Below are 27,894 nucleotides of genomic sequence, written 5' to 3'. Positions count from 1 at the left end.
AGACTCCAAGGCAAAAGCAAAACCCAAAGTCCTTTGAAAAACCTGCACAGAGGCTCCTGGCCCAGAGGCAGCTCCTGGCAAGGGCAGCGCTGCAGAGAGACGGCTCTGCCCAGGGGCAGCTCCTGTGCACAGCCCAGCAGGGCTGGGGCACTGCCTGCAGCTCCCCTGTGCACAGCACAGGGGCACACAGGGGTTAAACTCAGCCTGGGCTGGGAGCACAGAGCAGAGCTCACCCAGGGCTCACTAGAGCAGAAATCAGCCCAGGTTTGAAACAGTCATTCCCTGGCTGTGGGAAGAGAAGCTGCAGTTCCTGCAGGGATCTCCTGGAGCTGGCACATCCCACAGCTTTGAGGACCTTTCAGGAGGACTCTCAGGGCTGCTCCAGGGCAGGGCTGTGGCCCTAGGGCAGGGCTGGCTTTCCCTGCTGCCCCAGCCCAGGCACAGCACAAGGCAGCTCCTGTTGCCAGGCTCTGCTGCAGGGCTGAGCAGCCGGGGCTGCAGCCAGGGGTGCCCAGGGCTGTCCTGCAGAGCAGGGTCCTGCAGCCCAGGGTGCTGTGCTGGGGCAGGGACTCTGCTGCCTGCCAGGGACAGCTCTCAGCCAGCCCTGGCAGCTGCTCCCAGCGCTGGGGAGAAGCTGTGGGGGGAAGGAGCCACCTTGAGGAAGGCAGGGGCTGCTGATGAGAGGGGCTGGGTGGGGCAGGGCTGCTCCCAGCTCCAGACCAGCCTGGGTACATCTCCAGAGGACACTTCCCAAAGAAGGTAAGCCTGGGATTGCTGTAAAGATCAGGAGCTTTCCTGAGAGTGTTTCAATTTTCTTCTTGGAGAAGGATGGGAAATTTGGGGTGATGACAAAAAGATTTTTGCTTTTTATACATTTTGAATGTATCCATAGTTCTGTAAATTACTATTATATAGTTATAAAACTATAATCCTTACTCTAGTAAACTCTTAACCAACTCTGTTAAATCACTATTATATACTTATATAACCATAATCCTTAATTACCATTAGTATGTTTCCTAACCTTTCTCTTAGATTTTAGAAAAATAGACATTTTAGACTGTCTAAATATATTCCTGAAATACTGTGTAGTCTTATTATCAGGAAGAGGATCTATAGGAGCATTTTTTTAATTGACCAGAATGTGAGCAGTCACAACAAATATTTTTGGCAAAGAAGCCTTTGGACCTAATCCAACAGGTTGTACCAGGGGTGTGTAACTAGGGAAACTGAATCTCCTATTAGATGTTACTGTTAAATTTTCTTTATCAATCAACCTTAATAAAGTGTGTAAATCAGGGCCCAGGTGTGCCCCATCCCCACTGCGATGCCTGGAAGCTTCCAATAAATGTGTGGTTTTTACTTTACTGTTCTAACACTGTTGCAAGTGGGTTTTTTTTCTCTTTGGGTTATGGACAACAGAGTGATGAGAGAAGCAGAACAGGAATTATAATCCCAGATTCACAGAACATTCTGAGTTGAAAGGGACACACAGGATCATCAAAGGAATGTTTGGACATTTACACAGACTCCAGAACTGTAACTTTGGGTGGTCAGTCTCTCTGCTGGGAGCCTCCCAAAGGGCCCTCAGCCACTTCTCAGCCCTGGGCAGCAGCAGCATCACCTCTGCAGGGCCCAGCAGGGCACTCCTGAGCTGCCCTTGCCCAGCTGCATACAGAGTCTGCCCCAGCCAGGGCCCTGCACACAGGCAGGTTTCTGTAGGGCCCCGGCCAGGGCACACGGGCTGGGATGGGCTCTGTGAGCACTGGCAGGGACAAGGCTCCTCTCAAGAGGGAATGTGCAGGCCCAGGGAGATGCTCAGGGAAGGAGAGGGGGCTGAAGAGAGCAGTGCTGGGGGCAGGATGAGGGCACTGTTGGTGTGAGGGAGGTCCCAGGCACAGCTGGGCAGGGGAACAGTGTCCTGAGTGCCCAGCTGTCTCTGCCCTGCCCTCTCAGGCACAGCACCACAACATCTTCTCTTGGTTCTGCCCTGCCCTGATATTGTCACTCTTATCTGCTGCTCTCAGGGAGGTTCTGGCATTTGCAGCAGCTGAGTCAGGCACTGCCCTTGGCATTCCTGCCAGGCAGGGCTGTCCATGGGAATGGGGTGTCCAAGCTTCCCTGGCACCTGTGAGGCTGTGGGCAAAGCAGTCCATGGGAAAGGGGAATGAGCTGAGCCCCCTCCCTGAGATCCCACCATAGGCACAGCCAGGGATCTCCTTGCTGTGCCCTTCCAAGCTCTGAGCTGCCCTCCTGGGTGCAAATCTGTGCCAGAGCCTCTGGGACTTCCCTGAATGTCCCATGGGGAACTGCAGAGGTGCCAGAGCTGAGGAAATACTGCTGGGTTTGCCAAGGGAGCCGTGAGTGTCCTTGGCACAAAGGGGTGCTGAGACCTTGCCCAGAGACCTTGAGAGAGGGTGAGACATTCAGGGATCCCTCTGCTCTGGGCAGGGTCTGGTTTATCCCAGGGTGATCCAGGAGTGTGATTGTGCTCTGATTGCAGCCAAAGGTGCAAAGGCAGTTGGGAACAAGCCCATCCATCCCCTCACCTTCCCTCAGCCACAGGGAATCCTTTGCCTCTCCCATCTCTCAGTGGCAAACTCTGAGTGCAGCAGGAATGCTGGGGATTTCTGACCTCAGAGAGCCAGAAATTATGTGTGGGGAGGAAAACAATTCCTAAAAAAACCTTCTGCTATTCATATCTTATGGGACTGTGAATGCAGATGCTACCAAGCCTGTCTGCTTTAGAAGCTATTCCCCTGTCAAATCTTGAACATCCAGCCTTGTCCCTCTGCCACATGGCCACAAACCCAGGGCAGTGGGGCAGAGATGGCTCCTCGAGAGCCCCCAAGCACAGGCCTGGCTGCTCCTGGCACACTCAGCCAGCACAACTGGAGCTCAGGCAGGGACCTGGGTGAAGGTTTTCCCAGAGCAGGAACAAGGCTACAGGGACAGTCTGCGGGGAATGGCCCAGGCTTGGCTCAAAGCAGCCGCTCCTGACTTGTCACTGTCCTTTCTCCATTATCAGATCCCCAAGTGCAGCCCCAGCAAATGTCCAACAGCAGCTCCATCAGCCACTTCCTCCTGCTGGCATTGGCAGACACGCGGCAGCTGCAGCTCCTGCACTTCTGCCTCTAGCTGGGCATCTCCCTGGCTGCCCTCCTGGGCAACGGCCTCATCATCAGCGCCGTAGCCTGTGGCCACCACCTGCACACGCCCATGTTCTTCTTCCTGCTCAACCTGGCCCTCAGCGACCTGGGCTCCATCTGCACCACTGTCCCCAAAGCCATGCACAATTCTCTCTGGGACACCAGGAACATCTCCTACACAGGATGTGCTGCTCAGCTCTTTTTCTTTATGTTCTTCATCTCAGCAGAGCTTTTCCTCCTGACCATCCCGTGCTACGACCGCTATGTGTCCATCTGCAAACCCCTGCATTACGGGACCCTCCTGGGCAGCAGAGCTTGTGCCCACATGGCAGCAGCTGCCTGGGCCAGTGCCTTTCTCTACTCACTGCTGCACACGGCCAATACATTTTCCCTGCCCCTGTGCCATGGTAATGTCCTGGGCCAGTTCTTCTGTGAAATTCCCCAGATCCTCAAGCTCTCCTGCTCCAAATCCTACCTCAGGGAACTTGGGCTCATTGCAGTTAGTGTCGTTTTTGGTTTTGGCTTTTTTGTGTTCATTGTTTTCTCCTATGTGCAGATCTTCAGGGTTGTGCTGAGGATCCCCTCTGAGCAGGGGCGGCACAAAGCCTTTTCCACCTGCCTCCCTCACCTGGCTGTGGTCTCTCTGTTCCTCAGCACTGGCACATTTGCACATCTGAAGCCCCCCTCCATGTCCTCCCTATCCCTGGATCTGGCCCTGTCAGTTCTGTACTCAGTGGTGCCTCCAGCCCTGAACCTCTTCATCTACAGCCTGAGGAACCAGGAGCTCAAGGCTGCAGTGAGGAGACTGATCACTGGATGGTTCCAGGAACATTAAACTGCTGGCCAATTTCTGCCAATCACTTGTACTAAAAGACATCTTTCATACTTCTTGTTGCTTTGGTTGTGGTTTGTTCTTTTTTCCTTTGTATTAGTTTTCGTATTGTCCACAAAGAAATGTCACTGTTTGTGCCATTTCTCATTTTGTTTCTCTCCAACTTCCATGTGGCCAGAGACTGTGTCAATGAGGGGCTGCACTCCTGGTGGCTTTAAAGGAGCTAAAGGATCTCCCAGCAAAGTTTTTTCCAGAGATGCCCTTTTGTTGCGTTCCCTGGAGCTGCAGCAGCAATATCTGTGTGCAGAGCAGGGGGCAGATCAGTGCTGAGTACATCAACTTTGGTCCTGCTGGCCACACCATTCCTGATCCAGGCCAGGAGCCATTGGCCTTCTTGGCCACCTGGGCACACTGCTGCCAAAAGCCCAGCCTGCTGTCCATCAGTCCCTGCAGGTCCCTTTCTGCCTGGCTGCTCTCCAGCCACTCTGTCCCCAGCCTGTAGCACTGCAGGGGTTGTTGTGGCCAAAGTGCAGGACCCGGCCCTTGGACTTTTTAAACCTGACCTTGTTGGATTCATCCCGTGGATCCAGCCTGTCCAGGTCACTGTGCAGAGCCTTCCTATGCTTCCACAGAATCAACACTCAGATCCAGCTTGGTGTCATCTGCAAAGATGTCCTTGGTTTCGTTGGGGCCCCTCAGTGTCACAATGGCCTCCTTGTTACACCAGGCCCTGCACTGTCACACTGGTCTCCTTGGTTCCATGAGACCATGTGTCGCAGACATTTCTCCACAGAATTCCTCTCTTTCAGATTTCTGCATCTTCGGGAGGCCAGAGGCCCCCGAAGAGAAGGTAAACAATTATTATCAGCTGCTGGGGAATGCAACAGGAACACCTTGATTGGCTCATTTTCTATGTTTATAATTAAGGGCCAATCACCAGTGCAAGCCAGGGGACTGAGTCCTTGGCCACAGCTTTGTTGTGGATTCTTTTCTATCTATTCTTAGCTTAGCTAGCAGCTCTGCAAACCTCTCTCTATATTCTTATTAGTATAACTATAATGTATTATATCATATATTAATAAATTCAGCCTTCTGATTCAAGAAACAAGATTCACCGTCTCTCTATCACCAGCTGCGCCCACATATCTGGTGACCCCTCGTGTAAGAGCAAAGATTAATAAGACCAGAGGAGCAAAATTGCTGCACTGGGTAAAAATCCTGTATGTGTGGCATTTGATGGTTGCTTTGAAGTGACCACACAAGTGGATTCAAGCCAGGAGCTGAAGAACCGAAGATCCTGATTTGGACAGAATTCACAGCCAAGGCTGACCACAACAGAACTTTCATCTGGAAAACCATCAGGAAAAATGATGGAAAAGAGCAGCAGACCTATGGAGCTGGCCAGAGCAAGCTGGACTCTTTCAAAATGGACTGTTCACTTCTCTATCCCTGATGAACCAGCCCTTCGTAGCTTGTGGCTGTTCGTATGGCAAACACATGCCTTGTCAGAAGAGATTCAATTCTCCCCTTCAGAGGAAAAGCTCATAGCCCTCTGGAAATATTGGTGCAGAGAAGATGGTTTCTTTTTGTGAGAAACAGATATCTATGAATTCTTTAGATGGGCAAAGCTTTTTGGGTTCTTTGCTGATATTCTGTATGCTTTGGATGCTTTTGTCTGGGAGTGCATGGACTCCATTATCCAGCGCGTCTACATTGAGGGACGTGTCCTGCCTTCTATCTACCCAGCATTTATAAAGCTTTTCCCTGTCCTGAAATGCAGAGCAGCTCTTTTTCCATGGATCTCTAATTGTTATGGCCAAGCTCCGTTTCCACCGCCCTTGGCAGAAGACCCCGTGGGTGATGACTTTGGGCTTTCCGCCCCACCTTGCTTCGCGGCGGGGGGGGCTGAAACTTCGCAGCGCGAAGAAGTTTTTTTTACTCTTTCTCCGGAGCATGCTCAGATGGAGTGTTCTCCTTCCCCCCCTTCTCTCTCTCCGGGGGGATGGGAGCGGCCGCTCAAGCCAGTGCCGGCCTCTCAGACTCCGCCTTCAGACATGGGGGCGGCACCGGTCTATGAGGTTTCCTCCATGGCCCTGCTAGAGCTGTCACTCCAGGAGATCCCGTCTCCACCTCTCCAGGCGGTCCCACCCGCGGTTGCACTGGCCTCCCTGCCCCCGCAAGAGCCTGCGTCGGAGAAGGCAGAAGAGACAGCACTTCCGGCGATTGACCTGTTGCTAAGCAACAGCAACGCTCCGCCGCTTCTCCCTGCTCCGCTGCTGCCGTGCCTGCCGCCGCTTTCAGAGCCAAGGGATGCAGCAACGGCGTGTTCCCGCGCGTCCCCGCCTCCTCCAGCCGAGACAGTTCAGGATGGGGCTGAAAACGGAGCTGAACCTGCGGGACTCTCGGAGCAGCCCGCGGCTGATCCCACGATCAGCGTGATTCCCTCCTCAGCCGGCTCCTCCGCGGCCAGAGTCACTGCCGCGTTCCAGGCCAGCCCCAGCGTCACCCACAGCCCCGCGGGCCCCCACCCCGGCCCGGCGCCCCCCATGGCCGGCCCGCCAGCCCCGGGCCCGCCCCAGGAAGCGGCCCCGGAGGCTGGTCTCTCCTTCAGTGGAGCGGGGGCTGCCCACCAGCTGACTCTTGCGGCAGTCCGGCTGCCAGCTTTCAAGCTCGGCGGTTTGGGGGGTGGTGTTTCGGTTGCTGTCCCATGGAGGCTGCCATCTCTGCCGCCCCTCTTGTGCCCTAGCGGCGAGGGGGAGGGGGCTCCCGAAAGTTCTGCCTTTGGTCCCCAGCCCGGTGGGGGTGGTGCCGTGATGCTGTGGGAAACAAACATTCCCAGACCTGAGATGAAGATTCTCGGAGCAGCTTCTATTTCCCTGCTGCTGGCATGCCTCAGTGGTTTAGGGGAAAGGAAGCGTCTCACTACCCGTGCTGCCATTGTGCTGGCAGCAGGGTTCAGGACTGCGGGAATGCAGAACCTGCCTCATGGGTTTGGCCTGGGCCGTTTGGCTGAGGAAATTCCTGGGCCGGGCCCACTGCGAGGCCTCCTTATGTTTTTGGGGATTCTGGTTTGTCCTACCGGTCCGGGTCCCCCCTGTGTGAGCCAGTTTTGGGGTACCTGGTCCAGCATGGGCCAGGGCCCCCAGCGCCTTTCCTTCTCTGGCACTGCTCTGCTCGACTGCTGCTTCTTGTGCTTTTCGATTAAAAAAAAAAAAAAAAATTTAAAAATTAAATAAAAAATATTGAAAATACTGGGCAGCAGCTCTGAAGCATTGAAGCACTGAAAGGCCAGAAAGGACATTTCAAAATTGTACAAATTGTTTAAAATTGTATTAAGACTGTCAATGGTTTTTGATAACTATTGATGGAACTCTTTTTCAGAAGTCTGTTTCAGGACCAAAAGGACTCTCAGATATTCCAAGGGAAACAACTTCGGCTCTTGGACTGTTCCTGAAACTCAGCTGCATGGACTTGAATTCTCATTGCATTGTTTCTTGCAATTTTCTTATATTGTAGGATTGTTTTAGTGATTTATTAGTATTCTATATTTTATAGGTGAAGGAATTTCCTGTTCATTCCACATCAGCATTTTTCTTTTATTTTATACAATTTAGAAAGGTGAGATGTCGCAGACATTTCTCCACAGAAATACTCTCTTTCAGATTTCTGCGTCTTCGGGAGGCCAGAGGCCCCCGAAGAGAAGGTAAACAATTATTATCAGCTGCTGGGGAATGCAACAGGAACACCTTGATTGGCTCATTTTCTATGTTTATAATTAAGGGCCAATCACCAGTGCAAGCCAGGGGACTGAGTCCTTGGCCACAGCTTTGTTGTGGATTCTTTTCTATCTATTCTTAGCTTAGCTAGCAGCTCTGCAAACCTCTCTCTATATTCTTATTAGTATAACTATAATGTATTATATCATATATTAATAAATTCAGCCTTCTGATTCAAGAAACAAGATTCACCGTCTCTCTCTCACCAGCTGCGCCCACTCAGGTCGCAGTAATAACCATGCAGAGCAACAATGGTGTCCTTGGTTCCATTGGGCCCCAAAATGTGACAGTTGACCCCTCGGTTCTGTGGGGATTCACAGTGTCACAATGTTCTCGTTGGTGCTGCAGTTTCACAGTGGCCCCTTCGTTCCATGGGGCCTCAGAGTGTCACAATGGCCCCATGGTTACATGAGGTCCCACACTGTCACCATGGTCTGTGGGGTTCCACAAGTCACTTCAGCATCACAATGGACTCTTGATTCCATCCCGCAGTGTCAGAAGGCCCCTCGGCTCCTCTGGGCCCCGGAGTCTCCCAATGGTCTCCTTGGTTTTGCAGTGTCAAAATGGTGAAACCCCTTGGTTACATGAGGCCCTGCAGTGTCACAATGGCCTCTGTGGTTCCACGAGGACCCAGAGTGTCACAGTGCACTCCCTGGTTCCATTTGGCCCCACAGCACCACACTGGACCCCTGGTTCTCTGGGGCTGCATGGTGTCACCATGGTCCAATTAGTTCCATGAGGCCCTGCAGTGTCACAATGGCCCCAGAGTGTCCCAATCATCACAGAATGACAGAATCAAATAGGCTGGAAAAGACCTTTGGGATCATCAAGTCCAACCAATGCCCTCATACTGCCTTGTCACCCAGACCATGCCACTAAGTCCCACTGGAGAGGGACAGTGACTCTGCCACTTCTCCCCTGGCCAGCCCATTCCAATGCCCACTCACCCTTTCTGTGAAGAACAACTTCTTATTATCCAGCCTGAACCTCTCCAGGTGCAGCTTAAGGCTGTGTCTTCTTTACCTGCCCTCCAGCAGATCCACACTCACACCCAGCTTGGTGCCATCTGCAATTTTTGAATGGTGGACTGGATCCCCTCAGCCAGATCACCAGTGAAAATATTAAACAGGACTGGGCCCAACACAGATCCCTGGGGGACAGCACCAGTGCCTGGACACCAGCTGGGTGCAGCACCATCCCCACCACTCTCTGGGACCAGCCTCCAGCCAGCTCTTTACCCTGGGAAGGGTGAACATGTCCAAGCCATGGGCTGCAGTTTTTCCAGGGAATTCTGTGGCTCATGGTTTTAAAGACTTTGAAGTCCAGGCACACAACACCCACAGCCTTTCCTGCATCCACAGGCGGGTCACCTGGTCATAAAAGGAGACCAGGTTGGTCAGGCAGGACCTGCCACCCCTAAATCCACGCTGGCTGTCTCTGATCCCTCAGCCATCCTGTGGGTGCCCTGTGATGGCACTCAGGGTGATCTGTTCCATAACCTTGCTGGGCACCCAGGTCAGGTTGGCAGGCCTGGAGTTCCCCAACTCCTCCTTCCAGTCCTTCTTGGGGATGGGCTCACACTGGCACCTCCAGTCCTCTGGAACCTCCCTGCTGAGCCAGGACTGATGGTAAATGATGGAGAGCAGCTTGGGGAGCTCATCCACCAGCTTCCTCATCTCCCTGGGATGGATCCCATCTGATCCCACACACCTGTGAGCATCTGAGTGGCTAAGCAGGTCAGCAACTGCTTCCTCCTGGATTACAGGGGGCTGTTCTGCTCCCTGTGCCCATCCACCAGCTCAGGAGAACACTACTCCTGAGGGCAACCTGTCCTAATATTGAAATTTGTGGCAAACAAGGTGTTAAGTAGCTCAACCTTGTCTTTATCTTTAGTTACTGTATTTCCTACTGCATCCAATAAATAGTAGAGGTTCTGTTTGTCTGGTGTTTTGCTATAATTTTATTTATAGAAACATTTCCTATTATTTTTCACAGAAGTGGCCAGGTTAAGCTCTAGTTGAGCTTTCACCTCCTTCCTTTTCTTTTTGCATAACTTAACAACTTTCTTAAACACTTTCTGAGTTACCTGTTCTTCTCTCCAAAAGTGATGCACCCTCCTTTTACCCCTGAGTTCCCACAAAGGCTCCAGGGGCAGCCAGGACAGTAATTTTCCTCACTAGATCATATTTTGCCACACTGACAGAAGCTCCTCCATCCCCTTAAGAGTACTTTCATGAAGTGTGTCCATCCTCCCTGGACCCCCTATTTTTTAAGGGCTGTTTCCCTTTAAAGAATCAGTACCTGAATTGGTACTCCCCAAATCTGCATCCTAAATAAGCCAAAGTCTGCCCTTCCTAATTCCAGTGTAGAAGTTTTGTTGCTGCCCCTTCTTCTTTCACAGAACATTGAAAACTTGATTATTTCATGGTCACTGTGCCCGAGGCAGCCTCCGAGCCCCACATCTGCCACCAGCCCTTCTCTGTTTGTGAACAGCAGCAGACAAAGCTTTCCTTGGCAGTGGGAGTGTTACCAAAATTTTGGTTAAACAAAAAACTCCCTAACCCCAATGTATCATTAAGAAGCAGCATTTTTTATTCAAGTGGATTTATGGGGGCATAGCTCCTCCCAAAGCTGTGTGTACTAAGAACAGGAAAGTTTCTGTTTATTTTCTTATTTAGCACACATATTCATTGACTATTCTGAACTAAACACAAATATGATAATAATTATCCAAAAATCATTAACATATTTTCCCCGCTATTTACCCATGAGTTCTTCTGTCCTGGAGGTCTCTCTGGTGGTCTCTGGTGGTTGTGGACCCCAATGTTCCTGTGGGCCTGGCTGAGCTGGCAGGACACTGAGGCTGCTGAACTTCCAGTTCCCCTTCTCACACAATGGGCATTTTGTGGTCTCCATAGGCCTGGGGTTTGGAGAACAAGCTCCAGGTGTGAGCTCACATGGTGGAGACAATTTATCATCTGATAACATGAGGTCACAGAGTGGGTTATGACATCACAGAGTGGATTATGTGAGGTCATTGAGAATCTATGACATCACAGACTCTCTGTGACATCACAGAGCCAGAAATGACATCACGGAGAAGATTATGACATCAGAGATTTGGTAGTGACATTAGAGTCCAGTTCCATGACATTAGAGAATGGGCTGTGACATCACAAAACAGGCTGTGTGACATCCCAGCAGGGCCGTGTCAGGTCACTGGGTTGGTCACTCTGCCTCAGCTCCCCCTCACAGTTTCTCCAAACAAGTCCAATGCTGTTCATGCCCAGCAGGGTCCCTGTCCCCCGGGATCCCCCTGGCCCACCTGGAGCCACAGCCTCCACCAAAGGATGTTCCACAGGATCCACCCCCGAGACTGACAGGGAACAAGGGGCCAGGGCTGTGTGACCAGGACATCAAGGACATGGATTATCCAGGTCACTGTGGCCTGGGTTGGGTTGGCCAGGGCAGGAAAGATGTCTGGCAGCTGGAGCAGGGTCTGGGAAGGGCCTCCAAGGTGGGGCTGGAGCCCTTGGGCTGTGAGCAGAGGCTGAGGGAGCTGGGCTGGTCCAGCCTGGAGCAGGGAAGGCTGAGGGGCTCCTCATCCCAGCCTGGCAGTGCCAGTGAGGAGGGGATGGAGAACACAGAGCCAGGCTCTTCACCAGGGGCTGGTGGGAGACAAAAGCCAAAGAGGGGAGATCAGCCAGGACAGGAGGAGATGAAATGAATCAGGCTGGCTTCAGCATTTCCTCAACACCAAGAGCAGCCTGACTCCCTTCTCCATCCACCACTGACAGCTTTGCAAATCAGGATTTGTTGGAGCTGTTCTGTCTTCAGTCCAAGACAAGAATCCTGATACAAAACCTTAATTGTGTTTATATCTATCACAGAACCATGTTTGTCAAAAATTAATTGTAGTATGCAAATCAGTTGTGAATGTTGGACTCATCAGACACTGCTGGGACATTCCACATGGCTCAGGGAAGAGTTAGTAATTGTGTGACTGTTATTTTAATTGCGTAATTTTTATTAAGTTTTATCCTGTTCAACTGTGGTGTGTTGGGTAGGTCCAGTGTGGGCTGGAGGGAGCTCAGATTTGCACAAGGCTGCTCTGAGTGCCAGGGCTTGGATGGGGGAAATGGTGGGGTGGGGGTAGGGACAGAGTCTGATTGATTGTCAGCCATGAAGGGTTTGATTTTCATGCCCAGTCAAACTGCATGAGGAGATACTTGGATTCAATGTCAATTGGAGATTGCACATGTCAATGAATTACTAGTAAAAAAAAAAAAAAAATTACAGGACCTAAAAAAAAAAATTTCTTGCTGTTTTTTTAAATTCAGGGTATGCACATTGAATTGGCTTCTGAAATCTGACTAATCAGCCACAAAAGATTTGAACACTTTAATCAAACTATCCCCAGAGGCTTGGCTTGTTAAGGTGTTCTGAATATCAATGAGTCCTGGGACACTGAATTCCTGCACTGAAGAGCTGAAGGCTGAACAAGCCTCTGCAGCAGGAAAATTCAGCAGCAGCCTCCAAGTTGCTGAGGATGTCAGCAGCCCCCACTGAGGCCATCCCTGCCCAGAGACCGTGGGGGAATGGGCAGACAAGGAGAGCGTCCCTGGGGCTGGGGCAGCACAACTCAGAGGCACCAGGGGCTCCAGCTGGGAAATGGAGTGTGGAATGTGGCTGGGAAAGCCCTGCCAGGGCTGTGCCAGGCAGGACAGACAAGACCTGACTTCCATCCAGTAGAAAACTCTGTCAAGGAGATATTTAAAAGGAGTTACAATTGTTTGTGTATTCTGAGTTGGACTCCCTGGAAAAATACCAACAAGAGATCCTCAGGAGCTCAAAACACAAAACGGCCTTTACTGGTAACTTTAGAAAATCAGAGAATTTTTGGCAAAAGATTTAATATGACATTCAATCAACAAAAATCACTTCTCAAAGCATTGACTTGGCCCATTCAACGTCACAAACTCTAAGCTATTTGAATTTTACATTACTCAAATTTGCAAAAGGACCAAAATAGAAGAAAAGCACAGAAAGAGAGAGAGGCAAAAAAGATACAGAGAAGCACACACACAGTGACCAACTCCTGGATTCCAGCACTGTTCAGATGGAAATTCCAAGAGGAGGCAGGGTCAAGATGGGTGCTTGCCTTGGAGTCAGCTTTAACTACCCATTGGTCTTCCTGGGCCCTTCCCCCAGATGGGACTTCAGGTCACTTGGTCCCTCAGGAGCTGGGCTGGGGGCAGCAGAGGAGGCTGTGGAGCATTGCCTGTGCTGTGCCAGGGACTGGCAGACACTGCTGGGCTGGGATAGAGGCTCTGGGGGGATTGGGGTTCCAGGGCAGGGCAGGGCTGGGGTTCCAGGGCAGGGCTGGGGTTCCAGGGCAGGGCAAGGCTGGACCTGCCCCTTCCTCCCCTGCACACAAAATGTTTTGAGCCAACAATCTCCTTGAGACTGTCACAATAGGGAATGTTGGAGGTGAATCCCCAATTCTGGCCATGGGCACCTGGATGAGGAGGACAGTTCTTTTCCATAGGAAGGAAAGCACAGAGCCCCAGTGTTTGGAGAGCCTCACTAGGCCAAGGCCTGGCAGACTTGCCAGTAATGGCAGATTTTGTCTAGGACCAGTCTTTGGATGTAGAGAATTTTTGAGGTGGAATCCAATTTCAACCATGGGCACCTGGAGAAGCAGGACAGTTCTTTCCCATAGGAAGAAGAACACAGAGCCTAACCCAGGGTTTTGGGGACAGATGAGGGTGATTCTTGTGAAACCATTGCCAGCCAGACTTGTCCTGGCAATATTCCTATCAGAACAATCTCTGTATATAAGGAAATTTGGAAGTGAAATCCCAATTCTGGCTATGGGTGCCTGGAGGAGAAGGACAATTCTTTTCCATTGGGAAGGAAAGCACAGAGCCCCAGTGTTTCAGCAGCAGATGAGAAGAGACCCTCAACATGCCAAGGTCATCTGGACAAGTCAGGCAGCCAACGAGAAGCCAAACCAGCCAGATCTGTTTCATGTTCCCTTGCTTTTATGAGGCCTTGCAGTATCACCATGGTCCCTTTGGTTCCATGGGGCCCTGCAGTGTCACAATGGTGCTTTGATTCCATGGAGTCCAGCAGTGTCACAATGGCGCCCAGGTTCAATGGGGTCCCAGAGTGTCACAATGGTCCCAACAATTCCATGAGGCCTTGCAGTGTCACAGTGATCTCCATTGTTCCACAGGCCCCACAATGTCACGTGACTCCTCTGTTCCATGAGCTCTGCAATATCACAGTGGACCTTTGGACCCTGGGGGTTTGCTCAATGTGTCACAATGGTCTCCTTTGGCTCCACAGTGTCACAATGGACCACTGATGACACGAGGCCCTGCAATGTCACAATGGTTGGTTCCATGCAGCCCTGCAGTGTCACAAAGGCCTCTTGGTTTCACAAGGCCTCACAGCATCACAATGGTCCTCTTGGTTCTGTAGGGACCTCCAGGGTCACAATGGCCTCACTGGTTCCATGGAGCCTCATACTGTCACAATGGTCTCTATGATTCCATGAGGTCCTGCAATGTCACACTGGACCTTTGGCTCCATGGCATCTCACAGTGTCACAATGGCCCCTTGGTCTCATGACACCCCAAAGTTTCACAATGGTCTCCACGGTTCCATGAAGCTCTGCAGTGTCACAATGGACCCTTGGTTTGATGCGGCCTCTCAGTGTCACAATGATCCGTGCATTCCATGGAGCCACACAGCATCAGTACACTCCCCTTGGTTCCATAAGGCCCAGCAATGTCACAGTGCTCTCCATGATTCCATGAGGCTCCACAGTGTCACAATGGTCCCTTGGTCTCACAGAGCTCCACATTGTCACAATTGTCCCTTGGTTCCATGGGCCCTGTACTGCTGCATTCCCCCCTCCCCTTCTCAGGCCACCCTGCCAGCTGAGAAATGCTCCTTGGGCCTCTGCCTTGGCCAACAGCCCCTGGGCTCAGCTCCTCTGCAGCTCATCACAAACACTGTCTGCTCCAGGCACTGCTGCTGCCCAACCAGCTCCTGGTTTCTCTAGGAGCAGCCCTGGGAACTGTTTTTGTTCCCTCAGTGGCACAACATCCCTGTTCACACAATGCCAAAGAAAGATGCTGATGCCAAGTGCGGCCAGGATGAGCCATTGCTGGGACTGAAGCGCCTCTCTTGGGGCCCTGCAAACAGCGCCCCAAAAGGAGCCCTTGGAGCTCTCCTGGGCCAGCGACTCCCTCTGAGTGGGGCCTCTCCCAGCCGGGAACTCTCCCGTTTGCTGCACTTGGGGATCCTGAACAACCACAGAGCCTGGGCCAATCCCCCTACTCCTCCAGGCTCAACCCTTCACCCGCTGGGGAGATGGCAAAGGATCCACAGGGAGCATTCCCTGCCCTCAGGGAAATTGCTCACAGGTGCCTTGCACTGACTCTTTGTGTCTGTGTGCACACAGGAGTGCCTGTGCTCGAGAAATGTGGCAGAAATGCTGCACTCTGAGGGGTTTGAGTGCCTTGGATAGCTTAGTCAGTCAGGCCTGTAAGTGAGATTAAGTCATGAGGCCTAAGCAAAGTTAAATGCTGATAAGAGTTGTTCCTTTGCTAAGCTGTTATGTTTAATAAAAGTTATTGGCTAAGTTAAGTACTGTTAAGTGTTATATCACTGTTAAATCATTAAGTCATAGGTCTTAAGTTAGATTAAATACCATTAAGTGCTATTATTTACTAAATTGTGAAGTTGAAGGTATCAATTAAGGTTAAGGTCTTAGTTCAGTTCTGTTAAGTTTGGGCTCTGGTAAATATCCTTGTGTCACACACACACACAGGGACAGTTCTTGATTCTTTTCTGGTTTGGTTGCCTGGATTTTGTTTGGTTTTGTTGTTGCTTTGTTTCCATGCTGTGCCTGAAGTGTCCAGTCAGGAGCAGAGTGACTCTTGCCAATGAACTTTGTGCTGCTGTCCCTTAATATTAAATCTGGTTTTTGCTGATCCCTTGCTAGGGATTTTTTCAGCGCTCTCAAGCCCTCCTTGGTAACAGGGTGAAGGAGCCCTGGCCCATGCTTTGGCCCTGGGGAACACGGGGACGCTGCCAGGGGGTCCCTGTCCCCCTGTGCCACCCCCAGGGCCCCGTCCCCCTGTCCCCGTGTCAGGCTCTGGGGTCGATCTCGTGGAACATCCTCTGGGGGAGGCTGCGGGGCCGGGGGGACCCGGGGGGACAGGGGACCCCGCTGTGCACGAGCAGGGTTGGACTGCTCTGGGGGGAGCTGTGAGGGGGGCCGGGGCAGAGTGACCTCGCCAGTGACCTCACACAGCCCCCGTGATGTCACACTGCCTATGTGATATCACACAGCCCCTGTGATGTCACACAGCATCTTGTGATGTCACAACACCTCTGTGATGTCACACAGCCCCTGTGAGGTCACACAGCCATCTCTGTGATTTCACAGGGCCCCCATGATGTCACACAGCCCCTGTGTGATGTCACACAGTCCCCTGTGATGTCACACAGTCCCCTGTGCTGTTACACAGTTGCTCTGGGATGTCACAGAAGGTGCTGTGATGTCAAAGAATCACACTGCATTGTCACAGTTTGTTCTGTGATGTCACAGCCTGCGCTACGATGTTACACAACCACCCAGTGATGTCACAACCCATTCTCTCATGTCACAGAGCCACCCTCTATGATGGCAAGGTTCTGTGGCCTCACACTGTGATGTCAGTGATGTCACAATCCCGTCAGTGATGTAACAAAACCCTCTCTGTGATGCCATACTGCCACTCTGTAATGTCACAGCACACATTTTGATGTCACATCTCGCTCCATGATGTCATACAGCCATGTCTTGATGTCACAGCCTGCTCTGTGATGTCACACAGTCCCCTCTATGTTGCTGTAGCTGCTCAGTGACCTCACTCAATAAACTCTGTGATGTCACCATCCAACCTGTGGCCCTGGCACACAGCCCACTCTGTGCTGTCACACAGCCCCTTGCTGACATCACAGCTGCTCCGTGCCTCTATGACACAGCCCCAGAGGTGCTGCTGTGACACAGCCCCCTCGGGGACATCCCACAGCCCCTGCCAGTGCTGAGCCCCTGTGAGCTCTGTCTGTGCCCTGCTGGTGTCCCTGAGGAGCCCTGGCAGTGCCCCAGCCCTGCTGGGCTGTGCACAGGAGCTGCTCCTGGCCAGAGCTGTCTCTCTGCAGCGCTGCCCTTGCCAGGAACTGCCTCCGGGCCAGGAGCTCAGCAGCACAGACACAGCACAGGGACTTTACTGACCCTCTGGGGCTTTTGTGCTCTTTGCATCAGACTCAGTCCCTCACAGTGTGCTCAAAGAACTTCGCAGGGACTCAAAAAGAGGGGGAAACACTGAAGTTTCTCATACTTTAAATAGATCTTTCTGAGGGACAGGACTGAGAAAATGTCCCCAAATTCCAGGTAGAGCAGAACACTGGTGGCAGTGATGACAGATGGGGACAAGCAAGGGAAAGGTGTCTCTGATCCTGAGCAAACCTGTGTCTCTGTCCCTGCAGGCTGTCGGCATCCCCGGCTGCCCCACCTGGCTGGGCCCTTCCTTTGCTGACAGCTCTGCCTCCTGCCTGCCTCTGCCTGCCCACACAGAGCCTTGGGCTGACCCAGGCTCCTGCTGGGGACGTGCTACACCACAGCCCTGCCCTGGCAGGGAAACTCCTTTCTCCTGGTGTCCAGTCTGGACTTCCCCAGCTGCACTTGGTGCTAATATGTCTTCTTCAGGCTCATTCCTACTTATGAAGAAAAGTTCCAGCCACTCTAAAACCACCCTGTCATCCCTCCATGGTTACTCCTGTTCTTTTCCCAGTCTCCACACCACTGACCCCAGAGCCATTAGCCTCTACCTGCTGGTTTTGTGATGAGGCCTCCAAACCCCATCTTGGGAGACTTTTGTGTTTTCTCCAAGGTCTGTGAAAAGGGAAAAATAGTGGTCAAAGGTATTTTCTCCCAAATGTTGCCTTGACAGTACAAGGATCACTATCTCTAAACTAAACAAGGGTGGATTTACATTTGTTAGAAGTAGGAAATATTTTATAGCTATGAGAGGGGCACAAAACCACAGCTCTTTTTCCAGAGAAGTGGATTCCCCATCACAGGAATTGTCCAAGATCAGGAGCATTGCGCAGCCTGACCCAGTGAAACCCTCTCCTCCCCAAGGACAGAATTCCTGTTGTGTGGGTTCTCTGATGTGCTGGGTGCCCTCACAAGGCTTCTGGCCAGAATGTCTGCTGAGAGGAGCCAGGCTGTTGCAGGGGCTGTGACCTCACAGCCATGACCATGGCAGCCCTGTCCCCTGGGCCTGGCTCTGCGGGCATGAAGAGTTTTGTCATTAATGTCTTGTCCCCAAGGTGCTGGGGCCAATGGCTTCCCAGTCAGGCTCCTGGGGCAGAAGTGGCTTTTCAGAGCCCAGCCAGGAATGAGCCCTGAGGAAGCAGCTCTGCAGGCTGGGCTGCCAAGGGAGGCTCCTGGCCATGGCCTGCAAGCAGCTGCTGCTGCCAAGGTGCCTTTGGGGCCTCAGGCTCTCCCTGGCACAGCTCCCAGCATGGCACTCTGCCCTTGTGCCCGAGCCATTCCCTGTGCTGGGGCTGGCCTGGGGCTTTTCCTGCAGCGGGACCTGCCCTGCTCATGGCACAGGAAAGGCAGATCCTGCTGGAGCAGGAGGCTCTGCCTGCAATGGGCTCCAGCAACTCCAGCAAGGCCCTGCTGATCTCAAAATTGCTTCATAGAACATTATATTCTAATAATTGTTATGGCACCTGTACTGTGGAGTAAATAACTCTGGTTAAGATCTTCCTGTAAAATCATGATCACAATCAATCAGAGCGGTATTTGTATAAATGTATCTGGTATTCTGTCATTAATCCTGTGGGACAAATTGGGTTAAAGTTCAATTCTACCTGTCCAATCTTGTACACCTTTGACAAGTCTGGGGCTGGGATTGGATACAGCCACTCCCATTCTCCTCTCTTAGAAGGAATTGTAGAAGTTGAGGGATCCTGCAGGGGTTTGAGGATCCATGGTGACTGTTCAGTGTCATTTTTCCACCTCATAATTTAGCAGGAGGTTTTCCAATAAAGAAATAAAGCTTTTGCCTGAAGCTCCCACTGTGCCCATGACAGGAACCCTGTGAGTGTCTGGGACATCCCGGCTCTTTGGCAGCCTGGGGACTCCTGGGATGTCACTGTGGAGCCCCCCATGAGTGGCTGTGACAGATCGGTGCTTTTGCAGCCCAAGGTCCCCTGGCATGTCACCATGGAATGGCTGTGACTGCCTCTGGCCACAGGGCTCCTCACCATCCCCAGAAAGCCCTGGGAGGTGTCCATGGAGCCCCTGTCTGTGCCTGTGACATTCCAGCTCTGGAACAGCCTGGAGACTCTTAGAAAGTCCCCATGGAATCTCTCTGAGAGCCTGTGACAAATCTGATCCTTTGCAGGTAACCATCACCAGCATCCTGTTGTTATGGTCAGTTTCCATGGCAACCATCATGTGCCCCCTGTTGCTATGGTCAGTTTCCATGGCAACCATCACCAGCCCCTGTTGCTATGGTCAGTTTCCATGGCAACCATCACCAGCCCCTGTTGCTATGGTCAGTTTCCACGGCAACCATCACGTGCCCCCTGTTGCTATGGTCAGTTTCCATGGCAACCATCACCAGCCCCCTGTTGCTATGGTCAGTTTCCATGGCAGTTCCATGGAGACCCCATGCCGGGGTGGTTGCCATGGACACCAGCTCAGGCCTGCAGCCACAGCCATTGCCATGGCAACCACTGACAGCCCCATCCCCAGGCTCATGGGATCCCAGAACCACAGAATTGGCTGAGCTGGGAGGGACCCATCAGGATCCTCCAGTCCAACTGCTGGCCCTGCACAGGACACCCCAACAATGCCAGCCTGGGCCTGGCAGCACTGTCCAAATGCTGCTGCAGCTCAGAGAGCCCTGGAGCTGGGACCCTTCCCTGGGGAGCCTGGGCAGGGCCCCAGCAGCCTCTGGGCAAAAACCTTTTCCTGACATCCAACCTGAGCCTGCCCCGACTCAGCTGCAGCCGTTCCCTCCACTCCTGTCCCTGGGCACCAGAGGGAAGAGGTTCCCACAGCCCCAGCCAGGGACCCGCTCCCAAGGCTGCTGCCATGGCCACCAGGGCTGGGACCAGCTGGGATGCTCGGTTTCCATGGGCCAGGATTTAGGAATGGGATTCCCCAATTTCCTGCTTTTGCTAAAACTGCACTGCCCTCACTGCCCTCCCGCCTCCCCTGGAAAGCGCAAAAGGCAAAGATCCCAGGCTGGGATAAGAACAATTCATTGGGAACAGCAACAAGATAAGGAAGAAGCCGAACAGAAACAATATTGCTAACAGAAGGGATAAATGAAACTGTTTACAGGGAAAACTACAACACAGCCGCCTGGCTCTTCCCAGAAACATATATCCCCCACCTGGAAAGGACACCCTTCTCCTGAGGGAGACAGTCCCTTTCCTGCCCCTGGCAGTGACCTGATGTGGGAGTGAATGTAATGACATGCCAATGGCCAGACCCTCATGTTCGTCAGTTCCACACGATGTCATTGACAGCGGAAGGAATAGGCAATAGGTGTCTTCCCAGCATGGATCACAGGGAACCTGGATCACCCAAGCTCTTCCCAACACAGTTTTCTCATGGGGGATGAAGCTCTTCCTGCAGCTGGGGCATTTCCAGCTTCCCTTACTGGTGCCTGCGTTGGTGTCTGGTCAAGTCAGTGCTGCTGGTGAACCTCTTCCCACATGTGGCGCCCTGGTAGGGCCTCTCCTCAGTGTGGGTGTGTAGGTGGGTGACAAGGTGGGAGTTTTGCTTGAGGCCCTTCCCGCAGTTGGGGCAGCAGAAGGGCCTCTCATCTGTGTGAATCTGCTCATGCAGGAGGAGATTGGAGCTGCTCTGAAACCTCTTCCCACAGGTGGAGCACTCGTAGGGCTTCTCCCCACTGTGGATGCACTGGTGCCTGATGAGGTTGGAGTTGTGCTTGAAGCCCTTCCCACACTCAGGGCAGCGGAAGGGCTTCTCCTCTGTTTGAATCCGCTGGTGCTGGAGGAGATTCCAGCTGGTGTGAAACCTCTTCTGACACTCAGGACACTCGTAGGGCCTCTCCCCAGTGTGGATGCATTGGTGCCTGATGAGGGCGGATCTGTAGCTGAAGCCCTTCCCACACTCCTCACACTCATAGGGCCATTCCCCAGTGTGGATCATGTCATGACAAATCAGGGTGCTGCTCTGCCTGAAGCTCTTCCGACACTACCAATAATTGTGGGGCTTCTCCCTATCATGAAGCTGCTCATGAACCACCAGCTCTGAGTTCTGGCTGAAGCTCTGCCCACCTTCCTGGCTCAGGCTGGGTCTTTCCTACTCAGAGCACTCTGGGCTGGGTTTGCAGCCCATCCTTGTGCGGAATTGCTGGGGCTTTTCCTCCCTATTGGATTCCTCTGCCCTGGAGTCACTCATAACAGCTTCTTCCACGAGGTTCTGCTGTGGGGATTTGTCCTCCCTGGTCTCAATCCTCATCTCTTTGTCTGGGGGCAGAAGGACAAGGAGAGGATGGGATTTCCCTCCGTGCCAGAGGGAAGGGGAAGGAGATCCCCCCAGGCAATCCCTGGCGGTAGGACAGTGTTGGCAGCAGGGTTGTGCTGCAGCCAGGGGCTGTGCTGGGAGATGGAGCAGGAGAGAGGGGAAAGGGGCACTGACTTCCTCTTCACCTGCCTGGGTATCCCGGGGCATCTTCCTCTTCCTCGCAGCCTCCTTCTCCATCTGACAAAGGTTTCGGGATGGGAAATCCTGTTTTGGGAGAATAACAAGGGCTGAGCACTTTGAGTTTTTTTTCTGGTTTGAAGGCAAACCTGGGAGACAGTCTTTCACAGACTGGGGGGCTTTGCCAAATCTAAGAATATTTTGTCTTTTTGTCCCTATCAACCTTGTTAACACCTGCATAGAGCTTTACCTTCCTTTTCAAAATGTGAATTCGGCCAAATTTCCACATTTCTTTTTTCAGAATGTGCCAGCATCTAAACTGGAGCTGAGCAGGACTAATGGAACTTGGAATTGCCAGGAATTTGCTTCTTTTGTCATTTCATTAAAGTTTGGGGTTTTTTTTTGCATTTCCATCAAAAGTGTCTTGTGGGAAAAGCAAATTCAAGTCATTTTTTGGAGGGTTAAGTTTGATTTCTGAGCAGAAACAATTTTACTTTGTTTCTGTCACCCCAGAGAGGGATAGAGACCCCCCCAGCCTCCCCAGGTGTGAGAAGGTCGGAGAGCCCCCCAGCCCCAAGCACCCTCAGCGGTGAGAGGGACACAGAGCCCCTGGCGCCCAGCCCTGCACAGGCATTGCCTGAGGCCAGAGGGATGGAGACCCACCGAGCATCCCCCAGGGTGAGGGTACAGAGAGCCCCGAGCATCCCCTGGGCTGAGAGAGACAGAGACCCCCCTGAGCACCCCCTGGCACAGGGGTGAGAGGGAGGGAGACCCTCCAGGCATTCTCTGGGGTGAGAATGATGGAGACCCCCTGGGGAATGGCCTGGGGTGATTGGCCCTGTGGACAGGGACAATAGCAACAAATTCCTCCTGAGCGTTCCCGAGGGTAAGAGGCACAGAGACCCCTTGAGCATCCCCAGGGCACTGGACAAAATAAATTAGGCAGAAATCAAACTTAATCCTACATAAAATACTTTCATGAATATTTGATTTTCCCAAGAGTCACATGTGATGAAAATGCAAACAACTCCCAAACAGGAATAAACTGACAATAGAAGAAATTCTGTGGCAATTCCAAGTTTCATTGGTTCCTGCACAGCTCCAGCTCAGCTGCTGGCAGGTTCCAATAAAAGAAAAGTGGAAATTAGGCCCAATACAGATTATTAAAAGGAAGGGAAAACTTTGTGTAGCTGTCACAAAGGTGACAGGGATGAAGAGAATACTGATTCTCACATTTGGCAAAGAACCCAAGCCTGTGAATTCCAGAGTTATTTTTGAATTTAGCTACTTGAGCTGGGCTTTTTGTGGGATTTATAGCAGCCTTGTGCTCCTCATTATGGGGTGAATGAACCTTGTCAGTCTCGCTGGTATCATTTGCTCCCTTTCCTCCAGTGATTTTAACAAACATTTCAAAGAAGGACAAAAAAATATTTTATTTTTCACTGGCCACCTACAACAGCCATTTTCCTCATCAGTTCTCCCATAAGTTGCTCAGAGGAAGCTGTGTCCATGTTTCCAAGAGTTCCTCCAGAGAGAACCACAACCTCCTCATAGGAGGGAACCATGCTGTTGTCAAAGGCACTTGGGGTCAGAGAACAGTGCCCTGAACCCACTATGGCAAAATAATGTTGCAATCTGGCTAAGAAAATTGCTGGAGAGATGCCTCTGCCCCAATGAAGGTGCTAAAAAGACCAAATCCAAGGTGGATTTTATTGAACACTAAATGTGAGGTAGAGAGAGAGATGGAAAGACAGAGAAAAGGGGGGAGAGTAAGGGAGGGACAGGAACAGAGACCTCACCTGGAGCAGGGCAAGTGTGACATTGTCCCCTGTGTGTGTGGCCTTCCCGGGGTGGGGGATTTACACTTGAGCCAGTTTGGGTAAGGGGGGTGGTGTTCACCCCCTGAGCAGGGATTACCCCACCGTTTCAGGTTGCCATGCAAGATGTAACCAAATGCAGGTTTTCAATCCCCATCTTCATCAACTGCTATAAACAGGTGGGGCAGTGTTCTTTATCTCTTCCATGACTCAGCCCTGATAACACCCTCCAGGGGAGATATCTTCTGCTAATGGGCCATTGAGTGTCACTGCAGGACTGATAAAATTCCATCATCCCATTGTGGGATGCTCCACCCAGGGGGAGGATCCAAGCATTCCTACCTGGATATAAGCTGAGGCTGGAAATACCAGGAGCAGCTTGCCTAATGGATTGCCAGAGGACGAGAGCTCCATAACCAGCACTGGACCTTCAGAGGAAGACCAGACCCTTCTACAGGATCACTGTTTTGACAGAATCACCTTCGTCACTCCAACAGGACTGCAGCCTCCATTTAATGGGACTGCAGCCACCACCGTGACCAACAGGGTGTCAGGTTATATCCTGACTCTGTCAGTTTAAGGCAGGGTTTCTGTATCATTCCCTTGATCCTAATTTTGTTTTTGAATTGGAATTCTGGCTTAGACTCTCCCTCAGGTTTGCCTTCAATCCGGTGCAAAATTTAGTGTGCTCATTCCTTGTTTTCCTCCCAAAACAGGATTTCCCATTCCTAAAACTTAGCCAGATGGAGGGAGAGACTGCGAGGAAGATGCCCCGGGATACCCAGGCAGGTGAGGAGGAAGTCAGTGCCCCTTTCCCCCTCTCTCATGCTCCATCTCCCAGCCCAGCACAGCCCCCAGCTGCAGGACAACCCTGCTGCCAACGCTGTCCTACCAGGGATGCACTGGGGGGATCTCCTTCCCCTTCCCTCTGGCACGGAGGCAAATCCCATCCTCTCCTTGTCTTTCCTCCCCCAGAGAAGAAGCTGAGGATGGAGACCAAGAAGGACAAATTCCCCCAACAGAACCTTGTGGAAGAGGCCGTTTTGAGCAGTGCCACGGTGCAGAATTCCAACTGGGAGGAAATGCCTCAGAGATCCCAAAGGAAGAGGGGCTCCAAAGCCAGTCCAGGGTACTCTCAGGAGGAAAGACCCACCCTGAGCCATGAAGGTGGACAGAGCTTCAGCCAAAGCTCAGAGCTGGTGGTCCATGAGCAGCCTCATGATTAGAAGAAGCCCTACAAGTGCTCAGAGTGTGAGAAGAGCTTCAGGCACAGCAGCACCCTGATCAGCCACCAGATGATCCACACTGGGGAGAAGCCCCACAAGTGCCCTGAGTGTCAGAAGAAGTTTCACACCAGTTCTCATCTCGTCCAGCACCAGCGGATTCACACGGTTGAGAGGCCCTTCCGCTGCCCTGACTGCGGGAAGGGCTTCAAGCACAACTCCACCCTCATCACCCACCGGCGCATCCACACTGGGGAGAGGCCCTACGAGTGTCCCCAGTGTGGGAAGAGCTTCACCAGCAGCTCTCACTTGACCAGACACCAACGGAGTCACCAGTAAAATAAACCCTGCACATGCCCCAACTGCAGGAAGAGTTCATGCACTGCTCCAGCTTTATCCCCCATAGGAGAACCCACGTTGGGAAGAGCTCTGGGGACCCATTTTCCCTGTGATCCATGCTGGGAAGACAGCTGTACCTTTTCTTGCCCCTGCCAATGATATGATGTGGGATGGAAGAACATGAGGGTCTGGCTATGGCCCTGTCATTACATTTACTCCCACCTCAGGTCATTGCCAGGGGCAGGAAAGGGACTCTCTCTCTCCCTGAAGAGAAGGGTGAAATTTCCAGGCAGGGGAAATTGTGGCCAGGCAGACCCAGTGAATTGTGTTTAGTTTTCCCTGTAAATAGTTTTTCTTATCCTTTCAGTTATCAATATAATTTCTGTTCCATTTGTTCCTTATCTCATTGCTTTTCCCAATAAATTGTTTTTATCCCAGCCCGGGATCTTTGCCGTTTGTGCTTTCCATGGGAGGCGGGAGGGCAGCGAAGGCAGGGCGGTTTTAGCGGGAGCAGGAAATATGGGAATCCCATTCCTGAACCCCAGCCCATGGAAACCGAGCATCCTAGCTGGTCCCAGCCCTGGTGGCCATGGCAACAGCCTTGGGAGCGGGTCCCTGGCTGTGGCTGTGGGAACCTCTTCCCTCTGGTGCCCAGGGACAGGAGTGGAGGGAACAGCTGCAGCTGAGTCAGTACAGGCTCAGGTTGGATGTCAGGAAAAGGTTTTTGCCCAGAGGCTGCTGGGGCCCTGCCCAGGCTCCCCAGGGAAGGGTCCCAGCTCCAGGGCTCTCTGAGCTCCAGCAGCGTTTGGACAGCGCTGCCAGGCTCAGGCTGGCATTGTTGGGGTGTCCTGTGCAGGGCCAGCAGTTGGACTGGAGGATCCTGATGGGTCCCTCCCAGCTCAGCCAATTCTGTGGTTCTGGGATCCCATGAGCCTGGGGATGGGGCTGCCAATGGTTGCCATGGCAACGGGATGTGGCTGCAGGCCTGAGCTGGTGTCCATGGCAACCACCCCTGGCATGGAGTCTCCATGGAGCTGCCAAGGGACTGAGCATAGCAACAGGGGCTGGTGATGGTTGCCATGGAAACTGACCATAGCAACAGGGGGCTGGTGATGGTCGCCTGCTAAGGATCGGGTTTCTCACCGGCCCTCAGAGGGGTTCCTTAGGGACTTTCCAGGAGTCTCCAGGCTGTTCCAGAGCTGGAATGTCACACACAGAGACTGGGGCTCCGTGGACACCTCCCAGGGCTTTCTGGGGATGGTGAAGAGCCCTGTGGTCAGAGGCAGTCTCAGCCATTCCATGGTGACATCCCAGGAGATCTTGGGCTGCAAAGGCATCGGTCTGTCACAGGCACTCACGGGGGCTCCACGGTGACATCCCAGGAGTCCCCAGGCTGCCAAAGAGCCGGGATGTCCCAGACACTCACAGGGTTCCTGTCATGGGCAGATATATTTATATAAATATGTATTCTCTATTATGGTAATGATTAGACAAAACTGCCTTAATCAGAAATATTTATGCCAGGATGTAAGAGACGTAAAATATATTATACAGAGCACTAGGAAATTATTTCAAAGCAACTGTATTAAGCAAAACCTGTAATTAAGCAGAGATTGATGTCACTCCCCCAGACCAATGACCATGGGCAATTCCCTTTGGCTCAGCCTGGAGCAGTGACCTTGAGGGTGTCCCCACTGCTGGGAGGAATCCCCACACCCCTCAAGAAGGGAAATGTCAGGAGATGCTGCCATTAAAATTTGGGACAGGGCTTTTCTCGTCTGAGGTGCTGCCCTGTCAGTCAGATGTGCCCAGGCTGGGCCAGCTCAGCAGCTCTGCAGAATCTCTCAGTGGTGTCACTTGGTTGTTCCTTTCTCTGGGGATTTTTCCAGCTCTGCCACAGCTTCAGCTCCCTCTGAGGATGTTGAACTTTGGGATGGAGGAGTCAGGCTGGTGTCAGCATTATTCACCCCCAAAGCAGTGTGACCCCCCCCCCCCCCCTTCATTTCCCACTGGGGGCTTTGCAAACAGGGCCTTGCTGGAGTTGTTGGAGCCCATTGCAGGCAGAGCCTCCTGCTCCAGCAGGAACTGCCTTTCCTGTGCCATCATCAGGGCAGGTCCCACTGCAGGAAAAGCCCTAGGCCAGCCCCAGCACAGGCAAGGGCTCGGGCACAAGGGCAGAGTGCCATGCTGGGAGCTGTGCCAGGGAGAGCCTGAGGCACCAAAGGCACCCTGGCAGCAGCAGCTGCTTGCAGGCCATGGCCAGAAGCCTCCCTTGGCAGCCCGGCCTGGTGGCCACCATTGCAGAGCTGCTGCCTCAGGGCTCATTCCTGGCTGGGCTCTGAAAAGCCACTTCTGCCTCAGGAGCCTGACTGGGAAGCCATTGGCCTCAGCACCTTGGGGACAAGATATTAATGACAAAACTCTTCATGGCAGCAGAGCCAAGGCAGGGGCAGAGGAAAGGGCAGAGCCAGGCCCAGGGGACAGGGCTGCCGTGGTGATGGCTGTGAGGTTACTGCCCCAGCAGCGGCCTGGCTGCCCTCAGCAGAAATTCTGGCCAGAAGCCTTGTGAGGGCACCCAGCCTATCAGAGAACCCTCAATGCAGGAATTCTGTCACTGGAGATGAGAGGGTTTCAATGGGCAATGCTGCACAAAGCTCCTGGTCTTGGACAATTCCAGGGATGGGGAATCCACTTCTCTGGAAAAACAGCTGCAGTTTCCTGCCACTTTATTAATTGTAAAATATTTCCTCCTTCTAACAAATGTTTATTTGTCCCCATTCAGTTTAAAGATACTGACCCGTTTTCTGTCACTGTAGGATTTAGGAGAAAAAAACTTCGAATGCTACTTTTCCCTTTTCACAGACCTTGGAGAGGACTCAAAAATCTCCCAGAATGGGGTTTGGAGGACTCATCACAAAACCAGCAGGGAGAGTCTGCGGCCTCTGTGGTCAGTGGTGTAGAGACTGAGGACTGAAAGGGAATAACCTGGGAGGGATGGA

At 52.4% G+C, this 27,894-nt stretch overlaps 1 pseudogene; it reads left to right on the top strand.

Annotated features, from left to right (window-relative positions):
- Nucleotides 1-27,894, top strand: part of LOC131559605 (zinc finger protein 11-like) — a 912,004-nt pseudogene that overhangs the window by 515,334 nt on the left and 368,776 nt on the right.

This window comes from Ammospiza caudacuta, chromosome 7 (assembly GCF_027887145.1).
Source record: "Ammospiza caudacuta isolate bAmmCau1 chromosome 7, bAmmCau1.pri, whole genome shotgun sequence".
NCBI classification, from domain to species: domain Eukaryota; kingdom Metazoa; phylum Chordata; class Aves; order Passeriformes; family Passerellidae; genus Ammospiza; species Ammospiza caudacuta.
Note: the sequence above shows the minus strand (reverse complement) of the source record. Positions and strands in the feature narration are given on the sequence as shown.